The 22012-nt window shown below is 45.3% G+C and overlaps 1 protein-coding gene and 1 pseudogene across 6 annotated transcripts in view; both read right to left on the bottom strand.

The window, feature by feature from the left end:
* SEC22C (SEC22 homolog C, vesicle trafficking protein) overlaps window positions 1-9561 on the bottom strand; it is a 205348-nt gene extending 195787 nt beyond the window's left edge. For 4 of the 6 annotated variants that reach the window (XM_086941103.1, XM_086941100.1, XM_086941101.1 and 1 more), the window contains exons 1-3: window positions 9436-9561; window positions 2010-2154; window positions 1689-1829 (exon numbers count right to left, since the gene is read on the bottom strand). The gene's annotated coding sequence lies outside the window, so the exon portion shown is untranslated. The remainder of the gene's footprint in view (window positions 1-1688; window positions 1830-2009; window positions 2155-9435) is intronic. The other 2 variants (XM_086941104.1, XM_086941099.1) reach the window with 1 other exon arrangement.
* Window positions 9562-18622: 9061 nt separating this feature from the next.
* Window positions 18623-19556, bottom strand: LOC147685187 (uncharacterized; annotated as a pseudogene).
* Window positions 19557-22012: the final 2456 nt, after the last annotated feature.

The following is a 22012-nucleotide window of genomic DNA, read 5'->3' as shown; positions in this document are numbered from 1 at the left end:
CATCCCAGGAGGCCTTGTTAAACCTATAATAAGGTATGCACTGTGTGTTTGTACATGGGGCACCATATTATTAGATATGTTTGGATTTACCTGGTAAATCCATTATCAACAGTGCACCATATTCTGGGTGTGACACATTCTCCTACACACAGCGAGACATAAATATATAAATCAGTTGCTTACGTCAGAGAAGGTCTCACAGTTTTGAACACTAGCTAACTTATTAATTTATGTCACACCTAAACTGCCCCGACTAAACATGTACTTACCTAGTACAGTCATTCTTTAAAAACATGCACAAGTGTTTACTAGGGCCACAAAGCCAGATATAAGAGTTGAGAGCCTGTTAGCAATGTCACCCTTTGTCACATGATTTTGTAGACAGAACACACTCAAGATGAGAAACTAGCTATTGACGTATATCTTGTTAACACCATCGTTAGACCCAACATCCTAACTTTCGCTGTAATTGTATGTCAGCTAGATTAACATTTTATTAAATTACCACATGCCTAATTCCACATGTGATACCCAGGTCGCATAAACACAAGCCCTAGATGGGGTGAAATAGAGGCACACTTCATACATAATGATGTGGGAATGTCAAGCACTCGGCCAATACTGGGAGGACATAGTAGACCGACTACACACAGCCAAGGGGTGGATACTTCCCAAGACAATATGGTTCTTAATTTTGGGACTGCTACCCACGCCGAAATCCAAAAAACTAAGTAGGAGATTTGTGCTGTTGGGACTGGTGCTGGCAAAGAGGCTGATTGCAATCTTGTAGTTAAGCCCAGCCCCCACAAAGATGGAGGGATGGCTGAAAGATGTATGTGAATGAGCGACTGCAGCATTAATCCGTGTGAAACGGGTCAGAAAGGATGACAGGATTGAGGAAGATGCCCACATGAGGGCAGTATTGTAAAGTAACAAGTCTTGTAGGCAAGTAGGGAGACCCGCCACCCACCACTGCAGAAAAGAATGGTAGTAGCGATGGCAGTGCTGGCAGACAGGGTGCTGACAGTTGAAGGAGGAGAAGGCAGAGAGCCCACACCATACACAAGTGTGATACCCAACACAATACAATCATTGATTCTCAAGACCAGGACACGAACTGAGGGGGTGGTAAGGGGGGAGCTAGTATGGTTCTGAAGGCATAGACTTTAAGGCATGGAAAACGGAACTGACGATGATGCTAATGGAAACTGTTGTAAAGGAATAAGAAAATAGATAAGGAAATGGTCAGAGCGGGTAGAAGTATGGACTTATGTTCGAACCAGTCATCTGTTCTAAGTATCTTATCTGCTAGTATGCTAATACTTCTCTGTAAGCCCTTCTTTCCTACAAGAGACAAGAGTAAGACAGACAATGTGGGTGAAGGAAGGGGAGGTGGAGAAGGAGAGGGGGAGTAGGAGGAAGGTAAGGTGGAAAATGGGGAAGTTGGAGATTAAGAGAGAATGGGGTTGAGGGGAAGGAAAGGGGGAGGGGATGAAGGAGAAAGAGTAGTAGAAAAGGGAGGAGGGGTAAGGAGAGAAGAAAGGACAATAAGGAGGAAGGGGAGACGGTGCAGGTGATGTAAGTGGTGTGGCATTTAGGATGGGTGAGGGAAGAAAAATTAAAAAGATACTTATAAGCACTTAAAGAAAACTATATACAAGCGTAAACTACATACAAAACACCCTCACCTGTTCAAAATTCTTTTTGGGCTTACTTTTTCAGTAAGACAGCACTGACATGACCCAGTTCACAGAACTGTCCTCCGCAAGTTTCTTAAATCATTCAGGTGTAACAAACACAGATAGATCAAGAAAGGTTAAGGAATAGCCCTGAGGAAGAAAACAGACAAAATCAAAAGCTATCTGAAGAAAATAAGATATGTGAAGACCCTTGTGGGAAACATGACAAAACTGAATTTACCACGTCTATGAAAGACTACTGGTCACTTTCAAAAGTATATATGAGAGATGTGTCAGCTTCTTGTAGATGAAAGCCATCCCAAAACTCACCTTTTCTAAATTCTTTTTAGGTTTACTCCTTCAGAAAGAGAGCTCTGCCATGACTCAGTTCACAAAGCTTTGCTATGCAAGTTTCTTGAATCATTCAGGTGTAACACACACACACAGGTAGATCAGGAATTGTGAAGGAATAATCCTGAGGAAGAGAAAAAGAGACAAAATCAAAAGCTATTTCAAAGGGAATAAGATATGTTATGTGACTTGAGGGAAAAATGATAGAGTAACTGCATATAAGCATGGCAATGACAGTGATGGAGCAAGGACTCGTAGAAAAGAGACTTGCTCAGAAGCAATCCTCTCATTTAAATCCCTAACATGTTATTAATTACGTATTGTATTAAACTAAATACGCACCACATAAAACCGTGGGTTAGAGAAGCTTGCGTATGTGTTTGCTAACATGAATAACTCAAGTGGCTTTCTAAAATGGCTGCAAACGGGAAATCTTTATTGCGCATGCGTCTATTGCACCTACGCATTATGACGAGCTGTCGCTTGGAGGGAAATTCTTGCGCATGAGCAGAAGAAACTAATATGGAGTCTTGAAGACTCATGTGCTTTGCATCTGCTTGCTTGAAACTAAATGGAGCTATTTTACTAATGCTAATGAAGGGAAAGTATTAACGAGTAAAGGTATTTAGAGTAGAGATGGGTGATATACAGTGAAACAATTAATTCTTGAAAGTAACATCTGTATTTCTGACTTTATTACTAGTGAGCATTTGAGCCTCTTGGGTACTTCTGGAGTGAGCCATGTCACATGAGTTTTGCGCATGGCAAGTGGAAGTCAGCCGGTAAGTATGACATGTGGTTCAAGAAGAGTGCAAGGCCGCAGCCTGCCTGAAGCCTGAAAACCGGCAGTACAAGACCCGAATGAATAAGACCACATATTAAAGTTAAATATTTGTATTGGATGTAATGTGAATGCGGCTGGTAAAATAAAACAAGAATACAAATTAAGGGGATGGGCTTATTAACAAAGGGCTAACTGAAAAGAATGATATGTAAGCATGGTGTAATGATCTCCCCCCCCTTGCCTGACCAATCAGAGTTAGTATTTTTACAATACTGAAACATTAATAGGTGGTGCATGGAACAAAAATGTATAACTGAGGTAGTTTTAGTTTGTAAATTAGCAGAGCTCGTGATGCTGTCGGAGTAGCAAGTGATGCTGATGAAGAACTGGATGCAGAGCTTAATATTCTAAATTATTAGGCTTAGAAAGAAGATCTCGGAAGAATCTCGAGGAGAAAGAGAGTGTCAGAGAGGGGTGAGACGGGACCGTTGGTGCTAGAGAGGCCATCTTTCCTGTCCTGAATCCTTCCTGAAGTCTTTGTCTCCTCATCTATCCCGGGGGACCCCTACCAGCCCTTTGGCCAGGGGGTTGGTCTTCACACCATCCTAGGTAATTATAATTTTTGTGCACTTTCAGGTGTTCTTTTCTCTCTGTCCTCTCCTTTCTGAGCATACGTCATTGCAAGTTGAAGTATGTGTTGATGATTGGCTTAATTGAACTCTCTTTCCTATGAGTATAGGTGAATGTGCTGTACTTTGAAGTGGTTCACATGCAAATAATTTAGATAAAGACTTAAACTTTCCTGAATCTGTGGTTATTTATTTTAAAGTATAAAGGTTAGAATTAAGTTATAATTTATACCTTCAACTAGTTAAACTAATGGTCCATCGACCAGAGGAAAGAACTTTTTGATCAGTGAAAGGTTGGTTAGGAATAAGGAATAATCCATCTTGAGGTATGAAAAATATTAAACTTTGACTCCAGCGGTTTACTCAATTGTGAGTGTTTATGGGCCTGGGTGAGTATATGGTATTGGAGTATCTGTTGTTGGTACGTAGCTGAATCAACAGACTACTGAACACATTCAAAAGTATGAAACAGAGATTTATTAGCATTTTCAAATGAAAAGCATCACAAAAGAAACAATATTAGAGACCAATGAGTGAGAATTATGGGTTGCGTGGGGAAACTTGTGAACAACAAGAGGCAGGTGAAAATCTGGTACAAAAAGACAAAGGTGACACAGCAAAACTAAGAGACATGAGAAATTTGTGGAGAACAAAAGACAGATGTTTGAACAATGCCGTCAGATTTCTGTGAGGAAAAAAAATAGACATAAGAGTAAAGCAGAAGATGTCAATCACAGACTATATCAATTGAAGGAGTGTAGGGAAAGGTATGACATGAATATGCCTCCATAACAGATGTATTAATCTGAAACTTAATATACATTTTCATTGTTAGAAAACCTATGTGCCTCTATACGATTTCCTGTATGATTTTACTTTTTGATTATTATACCTTGATTCGGACATGTGACTATCTAACCTCTTTACAGAGGGGCGAGGACTACCTTGTCTTAATGTAATGGAATCCCTGCATCTCCCAGCCTCTCTTTTCAAACTCCCCATCCTCCTGCTCCATATCTTTGCAAACCCCCTCATTTCCTCCTTCATCCTTGCTCCCCTTATTCAACAACTCAATCTATTCTCCACCTCTGTTTACAAATCTTTCTAACTCAGTCAAAAAAGGGGGCCTCAAATGTGCCTTCTACACTTACACACAATCTATAGACCCTGTACATTGAGTCCTAGCCCAGTCCTTTCCTCCCCACTCTTTCCTGTAAACCAACCCCACCCCTACAATCACCAATTCTTACTTTCTCATCACCCACCAAATCCTCCTTCTCGTCTCCCCATCAGATGTCCCTCTCTCCCTCTGTGTACATTCTATTTCAAGCATTGTTTGACTGTCGAATCACTCATATAATCTCCCAAACTCTGTAAAATCTTTCGTAAGTCTCGTGAAGGAAAGTGTGACCACCCACTTATTCACTCTCTAGACCGCCTTCTCTTGTTCCTACTCCCACACCTTAAGCATCTCCTGTCCTGCAACAGTAACGAGAGAGCCACAAACTGGACTAGATTGAACATTGCAAAACTAATTTCAGACTACTAACTGGACCTCATCTTTTTTATGGAAGCATGGCTGGACAGAAAATGCAACCCCTACTTTCCACGACTTCACTGCAGGATACAAAATTGCTACCAGGAAAACTAAAGGAGGAATATTAGTCAACCGCAGAAGTGCAGTCCTGGAATTCTCAGTTGCAGAGTGAATTCATTGTAATTAGGTGCTTATCTTCTCACAACGCTGTATGCAACTTGCTGCTTCTAAGTACCCCCGCCCCACAAATCAGCTTTGATTAAAACCAGTCTTGAATCCATTGCTGCCATCTCACTTGACCACACTGTATGCTTCAACAAGGATGGTCCTGTCTCTGGTAAGACGTTGCTCTGGGCTAATGCCATCCCTTCCCTTCAGTATAATTCCTTCAGGGCATACCACTAAATCCAAAACAGACTTACTACAGCCTCTCTCCATTCGAGCATCTTCCCATGTGTTTAGCCCTGTAAATTGGTCACGTAGTAAGCCTTTGAGATCCTTACCCTTTGCAGCCTGACAACAATCTGCCCGGTTCCACGTAGCTGCACCTACCTTAAGCTCCAACCAAACCTGCAAGTGACTTGTAGACACCAAAGTGACAAAATAACTGTCAACGTTTCTAGGGTGACTGCCAGGGTCACTGTGACCCCCTTCCCCTTTCAGTTACAAAAGATGTTGCATGATCAACCCCTCTCTACTGTTAAGGCCCCTTTTGTGAGTAACCTTGCCTAAATACACAAAAATAGTTTACTGTGCACCACTTCCTGCAAATATGGCATCTGTCCAGTGAATGACCATGGGTCCTTGCACAAAATATGTATCAGAACCCCATGGTCCTGTAGCCATGTGTAACATCAGCCGAAGCATGCGTGTGCTCATCAGAACTGAGTAAGACCATATGATGCGAATGCTTACAATCCCTCGGAAACCAGTTAATGCACTGTGGTTGTCTTTCCCTTATAGTGCCTGTGAAGTCAATCTCCGTGAATATGCAAGAGACAAGCAATGCTTGTAGCTGATGCACAGTATCCACAGATAAAACCGTCATAATAAGTGCTTAAGATATCCTTGCAAAGAAGTTTGCACTTGTGGAAGAAGTGTGGCACCGCGGCCAGGGTGCCTGACTCCGGACATACTATGTATGTGATACGTGCTATCTGATACTACTGTTCTACCTCAAAATCAATGTTCGCAAATGACCTTTAACTGTTTGACCTCAATGCCCACTAAAACCCAAAGCCTAAATAGCTTATAAGCTCAACTACATATAAGCTCAACTACACCAGCAACAACAGGAGGTGGACTGAGACAAAGAGAGACGGCCTGCCTTGACTTTACAACTCATTGTGGGTTAGCTGAAAGACGCCTCCACTGAGGGCCTGCTCAAAGAGAAAGAGTCCTCCTTAGAATAGAAATCATCTACTAGTGCGACCAAGAGGTGTGAAATAGTAAAAATAGGGACAGAGGGCAGAGAGTAGGATGCACCCAGTGAATGACGCCTGCCCAATAAGCGAGCTATCCTACTCTGCCACTACTCTTTTCAGTTGCTTCTTGGAGCCCAGCATCTGGATTGCTGACCGCATTTCTCGGAGTTGCAGAGGTGTGGGCAGGCGAAGGCAGGAAACTCTTGAGCCTCCACCCAATATTCCCTGGTGGAGGAGAATCCCATACACTTGCGTGGGTCCCCAAGTCTGTTATGCTTCTGCCACTAAATAACATTACAACAATCTTTATAGCACATCATTCTCTCAATTTGGATATGGGCCCTTGGGTTTTCGAAGTAATAGGTAATAAAACAGGTTGTTTTAATGATCGATTTAAGATTACTTGTGCTTCAGATCCCTGTAGAGCTCTGGGCAAGGCTAGAGCGTGAAGTGGGCCCAATGACTCGTTTGAGTAACTGATGTATATGATGGTGCGATTTGTAGTGTTTTCAAACATCTGATTTATCATGCCATGAATTGGCTAGGAACCTACATTAACACTGCTGTACACATTCCACTTTGAATTATTGGTTGCTAAGAAAGGAAAAGTATGTTACATATGAATCTTCTCAGACTTAGTACGATCATAATTTTCCTATGGCTCAGGTGGTGCACAGCGTGTATGTTACAACATGGCTAGCACAGGCAGTAACAGGGCTAGGGCCTTATAGTGTAAACAGTTAAATATCATTTACGGGTTATATTCAACTATCGGTTTTTTTTGTTTATTAAAGTTTATATTAAACTATAGAGCAAATTAAAACTGGTATGTTTTCTAAACTACACCTCTGGCTGGACACTGATCTTTTCAGACTTTTGCTTGATTGTGTCATGCATTATGAAATCTAAATCTGTGATCACCTCCCAGATCAAGGCCTGTCCTTCTCGACACCCCAAGAGAGTCAAGACCCAAATAAGAGACTTTTTCAGCTGCATTAGTTACTTTACATTACATTAATTACATGAATACCCGAACCATTGAATGTCAATAGTAAGCGACAGTCGCAGAACTTGAAACAAATGAGTCCCCCAGGACCTGGAGAAATGGCCCTGCATAGAATACCATCCTCAGACCACGTCCGTGCGTGGCTAAAATCAGGAGCAGAAATCGCCATGGCATAAGCGAACAAAGTCCCTAAGAAATTGGGACTCACTCAGCTGAAGTTTTACCACTCTTTTCTGCATCAACATCTTCTGCAGATGAAGTCCCTTCGTAGAAAGGTTCTGTGACTAAAATCTCCAACATCCTGGCAGCAAATGTGCATCATGAGCTCTTCTCTGCCTGGAGCTCTTATCGCTCAGTTATCATCCATCTTCCTTGAGACTAAGCCACCTCCACAGAATTGCCAGCAGAATGAAGCCAACAAATTCTAATATCCGAGGCACACACAATATAAAAAATTTCCCTATTTTATATTTTAGGCCAAGGTGCCTCGTGCACTCTTCACACTGTGTATAATGTCAACCATGCTTTAAGCCATGTACATTGTTATGAGGCCAGTTGGTACACTTTTACCTTGTAGCTACTTCCTTTATCACATTCTAACATTTCGATAGGTGTCCTTTCCGGTTTTCCAACATGCCCAATGTCCAGTCGATTCTGAAGGGAACTCTAATGCTAAGCCTACTACAAACAAACCCCTATATGATCGCCAGCTTAGTTCTATCAATATGTATGGCCCACAAGGCATATCACAAACTTACCTAATGTGTAATAGTTTTTTTTGCATGTGTCTACAAGGAGGTCAAATTACATGGGCATCGTTCCTATTATCTTAACTATTCATCTGACAGTAGCTCTATAGCTTCAACCAATCACATCACAACCTCCCACTCTAAGAGTTCTCTCCTGCTGAAATTGTCTGGCTCTTGCCAACTTTATTGGCTTAACGAAATTAAACGTCTAACATGTATGTTTTGGGTTATACATTCTGGAAGAGATTCCAGGCGTAGCTGTAAATTCCGAAGCAGAATTGTATATGATAAATGAGTAGATGGCAGGCCAAAAAAAAATCGTTACACTGAGTGTCCATTCAATTTTATTATATCTTCAATTTATAGAAATTCAACCAGTCAAAACATGTTCTTTACAGTGAGAAGGATACCAGTAACTTCATCAGAATTAAAGAGTATACATAGGTTTTCAAATGTATACTACTGAATGGTATCCCTCAGCTTGTTTTTAATGATATGCGGCGAGAATATAACTTGGGGGTGGGGGGTTGGAGAAAGAGGTAGTCTGCGTAAATATAAATTACCCGATTGTCCCGACAGCTTTCAATAAGCCAGATTTAGATGTGCTTCTTCAATAGAAAACCTGTTTATCTCACATGGCAAATTGTCACCATTCTACGAATTTCCATCGCTTCTGACAACATATTAGACTAGGTATCAGTCAAATGCTACATAGCGTTATGGCTCTGCACCTATCCAGTGATGCATATACAGTGGGAAACACACAGGTAACCCACCCATTGGCGTGGGGTACGAGTGGAAGACAGAGCAAACTGCCTTAACCCGGAGAGAGTGTCCTCGATTTCATATCTCCCATTAAGATTCTGACAAAACTCCCACTTTCCCCTGAAATGAACTAAACAAAAACATCACAGGATGATCACAGCTTCTACCTAAAATGGATCACCGCGAAAGCAACCTATATGAATTAATTGTGTAAAGCAGATGGCATCCCTTAACTACCAGTCCCCCTAAGGTAATTTACCAAACAAGGTTTACTTGGGCTCAAGAGTCAGCCGGGCTTATCTAGACGATTTGCACACTTAAAACATACAGTATGTAGGGTGTAGTTTCTGCACTTTTGCTACTAAGCAAGGCATAACCAATTCAGACCATCTAGGATCTTTGTGTCCCAGTCCCTTCTGCTCACTACACACGTGTTGTGAGAAGAAGTATATGCAGCCTTGGAGACCCTACCCCGCTCGCCCAACCCCTGCACCTGTGCAGGGCAAAGTACCTCTGCTGCCGAACATCACATCAGGATGCGGTCCCTGTACAAAGCAGACACAGATTTCAGCCATATTATTTACAAAACCACACGCTGCTTTCAGCCAATCAGGACTCCGCATACTGCCGAGCTGTCACCCTGGAGCTGCCTATGGCAAGCCCAAGAAACCAAACTAGCTCTTTTCTACATGCTCTCACGTAATGGCGTGGTTTGCACGAAACAAAAAATGGACTACGATCTGAAAACTCACTGGGATATCCCCGGTCCATCTCGCGCGCGCTCTCTCTCTCTCTCTCTCTCTCTCTCTCTCTCTCTCTCTCTCTGGCGCGCGTTCCCCCCTCCCGTAAGTGAAACGAGGCGGCCATGTTTGAATGGATATAGTTGGATCGAACCACAGTTCATAGTGGAGACCTTGTTACAGTTTTCTATACGACTAGAAGAAATGTCTGTCAAGGAGGATAGCTTACTAAGTATTTGCAAAAATGGAACGATATATACCAGCACAAGTTTGCCCAGATCACTTTTCTCAGAGGCAAGTGTAAATATATCCATTTCTATTTCCTTAATATAAAACTGGGGTTAGGATAGCCAACTTTCATCATTATCACTTTGCAGGACAATTTGGGCCTGTGGATCTCGGAAATATATTCATTCCTAGTTCCTCAGGTATTGCAAAACCAGTTGCTCTAATCCAGATTTGTTTTCATTGCATTCTGGGACATGTAGTCTTAGATATAGCATATATGGATATAGCATATATGGAGAAGTACAAGTTTCAGAAGACAAAAAAAAAAAAATAGGGACTGGAGCAGCTTGTTTGTGCATGCCAACTAATCCGCTTCAGGTAGAAGACTTGTGCAGAAATGGTGAAGCGCCATGGTCTAGGAATTACTACTTAGAGGCAGTTTTTATTACTTCTGTAGTAGTCGGCGCTGACAGGTCTCCCTGACCACGCCCTGCCGCTCCTAACATTTACACACCTGTCAAGGTTTAAGATTGCTTATAAGTGACTATTTCCTCAATTTAGTATAATTAAAAATGTGCGAACATACGTGACAAGAATTTTCAATTCTATTAAGGACACCCCATGTATACTAGGGTATCACATGATAGACCATAGAGTCACCAGTATAAAAGGACCCATAGAGAATGCCAACTCCTCTTTCTTTTGGTCACGAAACAGTTCAAACGAAAAAGGAACAGTCCAATATGAAGAACAGAACATGGAAGCAAGCAGCAACAGCCGAAATCCATCAGGATGAAAGAACCAGATGATTGTAGACGTAGACAACTTGGATGTGTAGGGAACCACCAGGCAGGACGAACCAAACTCGACAGAAGCATTCATTTAGGATCTGAACCTGAAAAGAAATACAAAGCCGTAATACACATTCCTGATGTATAGACAAAGAAAAAGTAGGGGGGTAACAACAAGGAACAATATGCATCCAAATGTCATATGCAAATAGCAACAATCAATAACAAGGTACTACATGTCAAAAGCAGGAAAGACATGGGTGGGATAATCCTCGCCTCGGTGTCCTTAATAGAATTGAAAATTCTTGTCACGTATGTTCGCAAATTTTGAATTCTATTTCAGGACCGGAGGCTCTGATTATGCTTGTTCAAAGCTGATCCACCACAACAGAAGCAAAAAGTGCAATAGGTTTATGATAAAAGGTCTTAAACACAGAAACAGACGACGAATCAGCGGCCTTCATGATGTCAAGTAAAGTCACTCCCATAGAAAAAGCTTTAGAAGCCATAGCCCCCGTGTAGAGTGGGCAACAAAAATGGAGATATCAATTCCAGCTTCACTCATGAGCCATCTGACCCAGCCACTGAAGCGGTCGCTCCCCCACGCTCCCTGACTCCTGAATCCACAGCACCACACTCCTTCGTGCAGCCTGGTATCGTTGCGCTCAGCGCTAATTAGTAGCTGAGCCTGTTTTGCATTATTTGACTCCTGTAGCGCCTAGCATCGTAGCGCTTGCTATTACTTCTCTACTGAATTGCTGATTTGCTGGATATTGGTGTAGTGCAGTATCGTATTTTGCTCAATTGCGTGTATTATTTATTTTAAACTGCCCACACTGCCTGCATTTGTGCCTGACTGTGCTCAGATCATAGCGCTATCCCGTGCCCCTCTTTCGCTTTCCATTTCGTTCTGCCATCTTGTTGTTGTGATCCCTGGCCAGTGTCTCCTCCCCGCTCCCGCCTCCCAGCTGACCCTCCCTCCCTCTGACTCTAAAGACCGACCCCTCCAAGACCAGCTCTGTGACCGTCGAAGCTCCCACTGAAGCGGTCGCTCCCCCATGCTCCCTGACTCCTGAATCCACAGCGCCACACTCCTTCGTGCAGCCTGGTATCGTTGCGCTCAGTGCTAATTAGTAGCTGAGCCTGTTTTGCATTATTTGACTCCCGTAGCGCCTAGCATCGTAGCGCTTGCTATAACTTCTCTACTGAATTGCTGATTTGCTGGATATTGGTGTAGTGCAGTATCGTATTTTGCTCAATTGCGTGTTTTATTTATTTTAAACTGCCCGCACTGCCTGCATTTGTGCCTGACTGTGCTCAGATCATAGCACTATCCTGTGCCCCTCTTTCGCTTTCCATTTCGTTCTGCCATCTTGTTGTTGTGATCCCTGGCCAGTGTCTCCTCCCCGCTCCCGCCTCCCAGCTGACCCTCCCTCGCCCCCACCCCCTCCACTATCCACATATGACAGATGCCTTTCTGTGCAGCGTTCACGCGCAGCGGTCGCGCCCCATGCGCGCCGAAGATGCGCCAAAGGTAAGCCCGTCTATGCCCGTCCGCGCCTGGACCGCGCCCAGCGCCAGACCCTCTGGCCCCCGCAAAGCGCACTCCTCCAGCATAACGTATGACGCCGCCACCCTCCTAGCCCTTAACCCCGGACGCACACCTCTATGCTGCGTAGCTGCCCCAGGACACACCCATGGACCCTTCGCCTGCCACTCCTGCAAATTTACCAGCATCAAGACCCATACCACATCCACTAACACCAAACACAGCTCCGACTCTAACCACCTGAAGTGCATCCTGCTGAACACCCACTCGGTCCACAGACACGCCACCGAACGCTGGGATCTACTCGACACTACATCACCGGACTTCGCCTTCCTTACTGAAACATGGATGAACGCATCATCAACACCCGATATCGCCATAGCCATCCCAGACAATTACAAGATTATCCGAAAAGACCGCACCAACCAAACAGGAGGAGGCATCGCCATCGTCCATAAGAACACCATCAAAATCACGACCAGCTCCGACGATAACCTTACAACTGCCGAACACCTCCACTTCCAGGTCCACACCGACCCTAGAACCACACTCAGAGGCACCCTCATCTACAGGCCTCCAGGAACCCGTAAACAATTCAGCGAAGACATCACTGACTTCATCAGTCCACATGCCCTCGCCTCCGAGAACTACATTCTATTAGGAGACCTCAACTTCCACCTGGACAAGAAAAACAACAGCAACACCACCACCCTTCTTGACAACCTGGCCAATCTCGGCCTCAAACAACTTGTTGACACCCCCACCCATGTAGCCGGACATACGCTCGATCCAATCTTCACCTCCAGCAAACACATCTCCTTCGATCGCACCACAGCTCTCCACTGGACGGACCACAGTTGTGTTCACTTCAGCTACAAAACCACCTCGACCCACAACCCCCCACAACCTATCCCCCGAAGAAATTGGAACAAAATCACCACCGACCAACTCCTCACATCGCTCAACCAAAACCCACCCGCCCTCTCATCGGACCCAAACCAAGCAGCCATCAAATTCAAACAATGGATCACTCACAGCGCTGACGAATTAGCACCCTTGAAAAACCATCACACCAAACAAGACAGCAAAAAGGCCCCCTGGTTCAACGATGACCTTAAGAAATCCAAAAAGCCATGCCGCACTCTCGAGAAAACATGGAGAAAAAACCCAACCACCGACAACATGACCACCTTCAAGGCAGCCACCCGCAAACACCACCAGCTGATTCGAGCCACCAAGAAATCAGCACTCAAGAATCGACTCGACAACAACGCCCATAACAGCAAGGAACTATTCAACATCGTCAAAGAATTCACCAACCCCACCGCAGCCTCAAACGACATCACTCCCTCCCAAGACCTCTGCGATTCGTTATCCTCCTTCTTCTACAACAAAATTGCCGACATACATAACAGCTTCGAAAACAGTTCCAACAAACAATCCTCTCCACCCCCCTCAGAACCTAAACCGCCCTCTAACAACCCCAGCGCCTGGAACCCAATCACCACTGAAGACACCATCCGCCTCATGAATTCCATCCACTCTGGCTCGCCAACCGACCCATGTCCCCACCACATCTTCAACAAAGCAGACTCCATCATCGCACTCCATCTCCGTGATGTTAATCAACTGCTCCTTCATCTCTGCCCCCTTCCCAGAAAGCTGGAAACATGCAGAAGTCAGCGCCCTCCTGAAGAAACCCACAGCAGACCCCTCTGAACTTAAAAACTACCGCCCCATATCCCTCCTCCCATTCCCGGCCAAAGTCATTGAGAAAGCCGTCAATAGCCAACTCGCCGCCTTCCTCGAATCCAACAACTCCCTCGATCCCTCACAGTCCGACTTTCGAGCCAAACACAGCACTGAAACCGCCCTCATCGCAGCAACAGATGACATCCGAACACTACTGGACAACGGAGAAACAGTGGCCCTCATTCTACTCGACCTCTCCGCCGCCTTCGACACTGTTTGTCACAGCACACTCATACAACGCCTCAGCAACATCGGCATAAAAGGAAAAGCCTTGGACTGGATCATCTCGTTCCTAGCTGGGAGAACTCAGAGAGTCCGACTTCCCCCCTTCAAATCAGAGGCCACCGAAGTCATCTGCGGTGTACCACAAGGATCATCACTCAGTCCCACCCTATTCAATGTTTACATGAGTCCACTCGCTTCCATCGCGCATCAACACAACCTAAACATCATCTCCTACGCTGACGACACCCAACTGATCCTTTCCCTCTCCAAAGACCCCAACACCGCCAAAACCAATCTTCACGAAGGCATGAAAGAAGTAGCCGTATGGATGAAAGACAGCCGCCTTAAACTTAACTCAGACAAAACGGAAGTGCTCATCCTAGGATCAACCCCCTCTGCCTGGGACGACTCATGGTGGCCTTCGGATCTGGGCTCAGCACCCATACCCACGGACCACGCATGTAACCTTGGCTTCATCCTAGACTCTTCACTCTCGATGACCAATCAAGTCAACGCCGTCTCATCCTCCTGCTTCAACGTACTTCGTATGCTCAAAAAAATCTTCCACTGGATCCCCGCCGAGACAAGAAAGACTGTCACCCACGCAATGGTTACGATTCGACTAGACTACGGAAACACCCTCTACGCCGGAATTACAGCCAAATTACAGAAAAAACTCCAACGCATCCAAAACGCATCAGCGAGACTCATTTTGGACATCCCTCGCAAAGATCACATTACCGGCCACCTGAAAGACCTCCACTGGCTTCCCGTCAACAAGAGAATAACATTCCGTCTCCTCACCCACGCACACAAGGCCCTCTACAAACTAGGGCCCGAATGCCTCAACACTCGACTATCCTTCTACACACCCACCCGCCAACTAAGATCATCCAATCAAGGCCTCGCCGCAATTCCGCGTATCCAAAGATCCACCATGGGTGGTAGATCCTTCTCCTACTTGGCGGCCAAGACCTGGAACTCACTCCCCACTCACCTCCGCCTTACACAGAACCACATCTCCTTCAGAAAAGAACTTAAAACCTGGCTATTCGATAAATAATGAACCCCCTCCCCAAGCGCCTTGAGACCCTCTGGGTGAGTAGTGTGCTATATAAATTCTTGAACTTGAACTTGAAAGTCGCTAGGGTGACAGGACGAAAGGGCTTCTGTAATGCAATTAACAATTGACCTTGCATATCGTGACGAAAAGGAGCAGTACTCACCTCATAATCTTTGACACATTGTACCACACAAAGTTTGGGATTATTGGGGGAAGATGGATAGGTATCCGAAGACGTATTACATTTAGTGCGTCTGGAGAGAACAAAAGTAACACCCTCAGGTAAAAAACTGCGACCTGCCAGGTCAAGTGCCTGAACATCAGACACGCGTTTGCATGAGACAAGACACAATAACATAGTCAGCTTCTCTGAAAGCTGTTTGCGGTATAAAGAAGAGTTGGGAGGCCACGCCTCCAAGAACGCAAAACAATAGAAACATCCCAAAGGGCTACGTATTTCGGACAAGGTGGTTTCACTAGGCGAATACCTTTAAGTAACTTAGAAATCAAAGGATGTTCAACCGCCGGTTTACCATCAATATTGAGATGACCTGCTGAAATGGCAGAACGGAAATTATTAACCGTTCGGTAGGCCAGACCGGACGAGGCGATGGAAGCCAGAAAATTAACAATCAGAGAGATATCTGCCGAAGCGGGATCCACCTCCTGTTGAGCACACCAATCACACCATCGCTTCCAAGACCCTGCATAACGTTTGTGGTTGTTGGGTGACGAAGCCTCGCTGATAAATCTGGTAGCGTCTCGTGAAATGCCTGGGATTTGCCAGCATTCCCTGAAATTCGCCACACCGCAAAGAGAAGATGACCTGACTCGATCAGGGATGTGGACTGCCTAGAGGGTCCAGCAAGAGATTCCACCGCCAGGGAAGAAGGAGCGGCACTGCACAACTCATTTACAGGAGAACTGGGAACCAAGCTTGAGCCCTCCACAGAGGAGTGATTAGAATCAGTTCCGACTGATAAAGCTTTGTGCGAGCCAGGACTCTGGGAATCATCATAAACGGGGGAAATGCGTAACACAGGAGCGATGGCCACGTCTGCAGAAAAGCATCTGTGGCCAGGGCTTCTGGATCCAGTCTCCAGCTGAAAAACAGGGGAAGCTGAGTGTTGGGGAGAGACGCGAACAGGTGGATCTGACACCTGCCCCAAACACGGGAGAGCGAGCGAAATAGGCGAGGAGGCAGCCTCCAATCGATGAAGTCCCGAAGATGACAGGAGTTCCAATCCGCAATGAGATTGTTGCGACCGGAAAGATACTCTGCAATAACTGTGATCTTCCTCTAAAGGCAATAATGCCAAAAGTCTTTGGCAATTTCCGCCAATATCTTGGACCTAGTCCCGCCCAATTTGTTGACATACCGAACCGCCAAGATGTTGTCCATTTGGATAAGTATGCAACAATTGGTCTGGCGTGGGGATAGACAACGAATCGCAAATGATCCCGCCAGAAGCTCTAGACAGTTTATATGGAGAGACAATTCCTCCTGAGACCATCGACCTCCCGTCGAAAATGGACCACAACCTTCTCCCCAGCCCCACAGGCTGGCATCCGTCTCTATCACCACCTCTGGGGATGCTCCGAACAGGGCTTGACCATTCCAGGCCTCCATATGTTCCAACCACCACTTCATCTCCCACCTCGCTTCCTCTGAAAGAGGGACCAGATCTGAATAGTGAAGGCCTTTCTGGAGATTACATATTTTCAAATGTGAAGAAGCGTGGCTGAATGGTTAGAGCGGCAGACCATGATGCAGAGGTCTGGCCCGGGACCAAGGTTCAATTCCCACCTCGGCGGCTCTTGGACTCAATCTCCCCGGACCTGATAATTCTCGCCTCGGTGCCTAGTCTAATCATGGGTCCCACTCTGTGACTCTGGGCAATAGCTTGCTTAATCTCCACAATGGCCCCAGCAGCGCTTGGATGCCTGGCTTCACCTTGGTGGTACCCAGGAGTGGACATCTCACAGGAAAGCCAGGAAGGGTTCCACAGCGGTATGAATACAGCGCTACGAGATCTCAGGGTAGAAGTGCGCTATACAAACACATTTACACATTTACAAACGCTGAAGTACCTGGTAATGAGGAGGGCCCGGGAAAATCGCCTGAATTGAGGAGGCTAACAGACCGACAATCCGAGCTATAGACCTCAACGATACACTCTGTTTAGACAAAACTAAATTCAACTCCCTCTTGATGGACCGAATCTTCTGATTGGGCAAGAGGAGTTGACAAGAAAGGGAATTGACCTGGAAACCCAGAAAGTCTATCGACTGGGAAGGAAGAAAGATCGATTTTTGAGGATTGACCAGAAAACCCTGAGATTGATGGACCATTCCAAGTGCATCATTAACTTGTGAGGGCATTCCGCCATGATCAGAATATCGTCCAGATATATGATTAGACGAACACCCCAAGCTCGCAAGGATACGACGACAAGCCTCAGAAGCTTCATGAAGCACCAGGGTGCCGACGAGAGGTCGTACGGGAGAACCTTGTACTCAAACCAAGTCCCCTGCCACTGAAACTGAAAGAACCGACAGTGCGGCCTGTAGATGGGAATCGACAAGTAAGCGTCCTTCAGATCGAGACGGACCATCCAGTCCCCTTCTCGAAGAAGATCCCTCAAAAGATGGATACCTTCCATTTTGAAGTGTCGATATACCACCCCTTCGTTGAAATCCTTGAGATTGAGTACCAATCTGGACCCGTCCGCTTTTTTCTGGAACAGAAAAACTGTGCTTGCAAAGCCTTGTGGATGTCGGGAAGTCGGAGTGATGGCACCCTTTTTCAGAACAGAATCGATCTCTGCTGAAATGAACTCTTGTTCCTGAAGGGAGAAAACTAGGGGAGTAGGCGGGCGGGATTGATGTTGAGCATAGTAGAACTCTATCTTGTAACCCTGAACCGTCTCCAATACCCATGCATCGCTGGAGATCAGACGCCAGTTTGGTAGAAAAAATTGAATTCTGCCCCCCAAGACCACCTCCGAAGCAGGGATTAATCTCACCGGAAGTGTTGGAACCATGGTGTCCACCTTGGGCCCCTCCATACCAACCTTTTTTGTACTGACCTCTCCCAATACGGGAGGGATAGAAAGAGGCTCGGTTGTTGTAGCCTGAATCCTGGCCTCCGCCACGGTGGGACTGGAATCCACTATGGGAATTCTGGTTGGAGCCACAGCCGAACGATCGTCCCCTGTATCGTCCGGCCCTTGCAAAAACAGGGCGAAAGGCACTCCGGAGAGAGGCCTGAGCCTTATCAAGCCCACTAAAAGTTGCCACAAACTTTGTTAACTCCTTCAAGAAGGGCTGATCAAACAATAGACCTTGAGCTAAGGGTTACCTGATTCAGATGATGACAATTCAGCCAACTTAGGATCAAGTTTCAGCAAAATGGAGCGCCAATGCTCGCAGGACATAACGCAATTGGCATTCCCCAATTGGCAAATCGCTCTCTGAGACCACTCAATTAATTCATCTGTATCCACAAGAGACAATGACTCCTTGGCCTGAAAACCCAGGTCCAAGATTTTAGTAAGAGGGCCCAAGAGATCCAGCAATTTATCTTGGCAGGAACTCCACGCTCTGTCAATGCCCTTTTTAGGATCCCTAGCATACTTCTTAAGGTATGTCACCATAGTAGGGTCAACCTCTATGGTTGGCTAAATTGTCGGCCAAATCAGGGCGGGGACACTCTGAACGGAGGCGAGCCCTGACATCCTTCTCGAATGGCTGACGAATATGAGCTTGAACATATTCAGCCACAGCGACGGAGGGGAGCCAAGAAGAAGAATTCTGATGAACAATTTCAGAGGGTTCAAAGGTGAGGAGCTGAGGATGCGTTGGAGCATCAACATAGCGTTCTTTGCGATCTTTTTTAGAAGGCGGAGGTACATCATGATTCGAAGAGGAAGATGAAGAAGAATCATCTGTATCCGTTGGAACATCCTGTGACGTAATAGCCCTTTTAGTTGCTTTGGACGTGGATTGGTCACTGGACAATGTCTACGCCAAGCGTTGAAAATCAGATTTGTGAGGATTAGTGGGGGACTTAGAGGTGGAAGAACGTCCGGAAATAGATGGCAACCACCTTTGTTGTTGAGCATAGAGTGAAAGATGACGCTTCAAAGGAGTGATTGCGCGGACAAGTGCCTTGTTAACGGAGTGCTGCACTCCCTGATCTAAAGCCTCCACAAGATCCTGCTCCATGGAGCCAGAGGCATCCTCCTCATAATAAAAATCATCCTCTTCAAAATATTCTTCCATGATTACACAAAGTGTAACAATTAAATGCCCACAGAGGATAACATTTATATAGGTATGCCAAAGGCACAATGCAGGGGGAGTGACCACCCCAAGGCAAGCCAACAGAACAGACATGCCAAAGAAACCTGTTTTGTAACACAAATTAAAAGGTGGACGGTGGCTTGCCAACAATAAGCCACTCTAGGCAATGCCTATGAAAATTATACTGCCCAAAGTGTATACACGGTACAAAAGGGGGTGGTGATGGACGGACTGGACTATTCCCATGAGGCACAGGGTCAGACTGATTTGCATATGGCCATGTCTGAACTGGGGTGGCAGAGTGGGCTAAAGAACAGTGATGGATTAAACCCAGATCTTTTGACTGGGTGTGAGTGTTTGATTGATTCAGATGCTCCGTCCATCACCACCCCCTTTTGTACCGGAAAGTGTATATACAGCAGCTCTGGGCGTAATTAGGGGCTAAATGCGCAGGCAGGGGTCTGGAAGCGGTGAAACGCTGCCTTTCTGACAGGAATCCGGGAAATACGCAGATGTAAACAAAGAAAATGGCCGCTGCGCATGCACGGTAACGGCCGCCTGCAAGCAAAGGAAACAGAGCACCCGCGCTCCTGGCGTGAGCCTCACAGCCCCTTCTCCCGCGCCACAAAAATAAAGAAGGCAGGGGCGCAGTGCGCCCGACCCGGGGAGGTGACCACACACCCCTCGAAGCGACGCAAGTCCGACGCATAGCAAGAGAGCATGAAAAACTACAAAGTGAAAGAACGAAGCGGCGGAAAGGCAAAATAAGGTATAGGCCAGCGCGCAACCACAGCGATAAGGAAGCGGTAGCAGCAGGAATCGCTCAAAGCAGTAGTAAGCCAAAAACAATAATAGCAAAGCAATAATATGTAAAAGTAGACTTAACTGGCTGCGGAGCAGCAAAGAAAGAGGAGTTGGCATTCTCTATGGGTCCTTTTATACTGATGACTCTATGGTCTATCATGTGATACACTAGTATTCATGGGTATTGTAGTTTTTTCTGTTGTCTATAATGTTTTCTGATTGGCTGCTGAACATTTCTATTAAAGAAATGAGAAAGCATAATCGGAGCCTCCGGTACTGAAATAGAATTATGAGTGCGATTCAATGACCATGTGTGACACTTTTTTGCGATCTGTATAATGTCACCCATACTTAGTAGCATGGCAAAGCAGCCACGTTTTATGTTTCCATTAGTGTGATATTTCTGTGTTTTCATTGTTTATGCACGACATTTGATTACCATATGTGTGACACTTTGAGTGATATTTTATGATGAGTGTAGTCAAGCAGTTTTGTCCATTTAATGAGTACAAATCCCTAACACCACCCTTTGCACACAATGAACATAAGTGCAGATCAGCTAAGTTGTCATATCAGATGCCTATGATGGGCCAAAATGCATTGACAGTAGTGTGGGATATACCAGCTCCTGCACATTAATGCAATTCACAAGGCTGTTTTAAAACATGTTTATATTCCTTGACACAAATAAGGCATGTGATCTCATTCAGTGACTGTAGGAAAGTGCCCCTTTTGCATGGTTACCCCCACTTTTTGTCTGATGTTGATATTCTTTGACTAAGTGTGAATTGGGTTCCTGCCAACCAGGTACCCAGGGCCTATGTTCTTTCTTTAAAACTACACTGTGTACCCCCAAATTGGCACCTCTCTGGCAACATGTAAGCCCCTTGTAAAAGGTGCCCTAGGTACCAAGGGCCCTGTGACCAATGAAGGCCTCTAAGGGCATTGAAAATCCTGTTGTCATAGTCTAAGGAATGTAGAGTGTAGTGTAGTGTAGGCTAGGCTATTTGTGTTGGTGTGTTATGTAATGCGGCACAGCCGTGAGAGTCATGCTGCTTTGACAGTCTTTTTAGATAGTTGACACTAGTTGTGAATAAGTAAGCTAACGCTGGTTGAAGCTGTATATATATAAAAAGAGGGAAATAAGAAACATAAATCTCCTGATCCTTTGTTGTAATATTGGAATAGGCATTGAATAGGTGTGATGAATTGTTTAGCATTTTCGGATGAACAGATAGCCTTAATCCTTTCAGGTCCTTCATTGCTACCAGATGCCCCATTGACTACCAATTTATTTATTCATTTTAAAAGTTTTATATAGCGCTAGCTTGACCCGTAAGTATCAGAGCGCTTTACATATACACAGTAAACAGCAGAAAGATATTGCATTACATAGTAGGCAGTAAGGAAGCAAACCACAGAAAAAAATACAGCATGTTAAATACATTTGCAGTGGAGCGGAGGGGGAGAGAGGAATAAAAGAAAAAGGCGAGAGTGACATAGTCCGGTCACCACTATTCTTGAATGTCCAGAGAGCGAGGAGACAACATGAATAAGGAAGACTAGGTTAGTTGACGTTGGTCATGAAAGTACTTGTTCAGGAGATGGAGTTTCAGGTCCCTTTTGAAACA

This window comes from Lissotriton vulgaris, chromosome 10 (genome assembly GCF_964263255.1).
Source record: "Lissotriton vulgaris chromosome 10, aLisVul1.2, whole genome shotgun sequence".
Lineage (NCBI taxonomy): Eukaryota > Metazoa > Chordata > Amphibia > Caudata > Salamandridae > Lissotriton > Lissotriton vulgaris.
The sequence above is the reverse complement of the archived record's forward strand: the minus strand, read 5'-3'. Positions and strand labels throughout refer to the sequence as shown.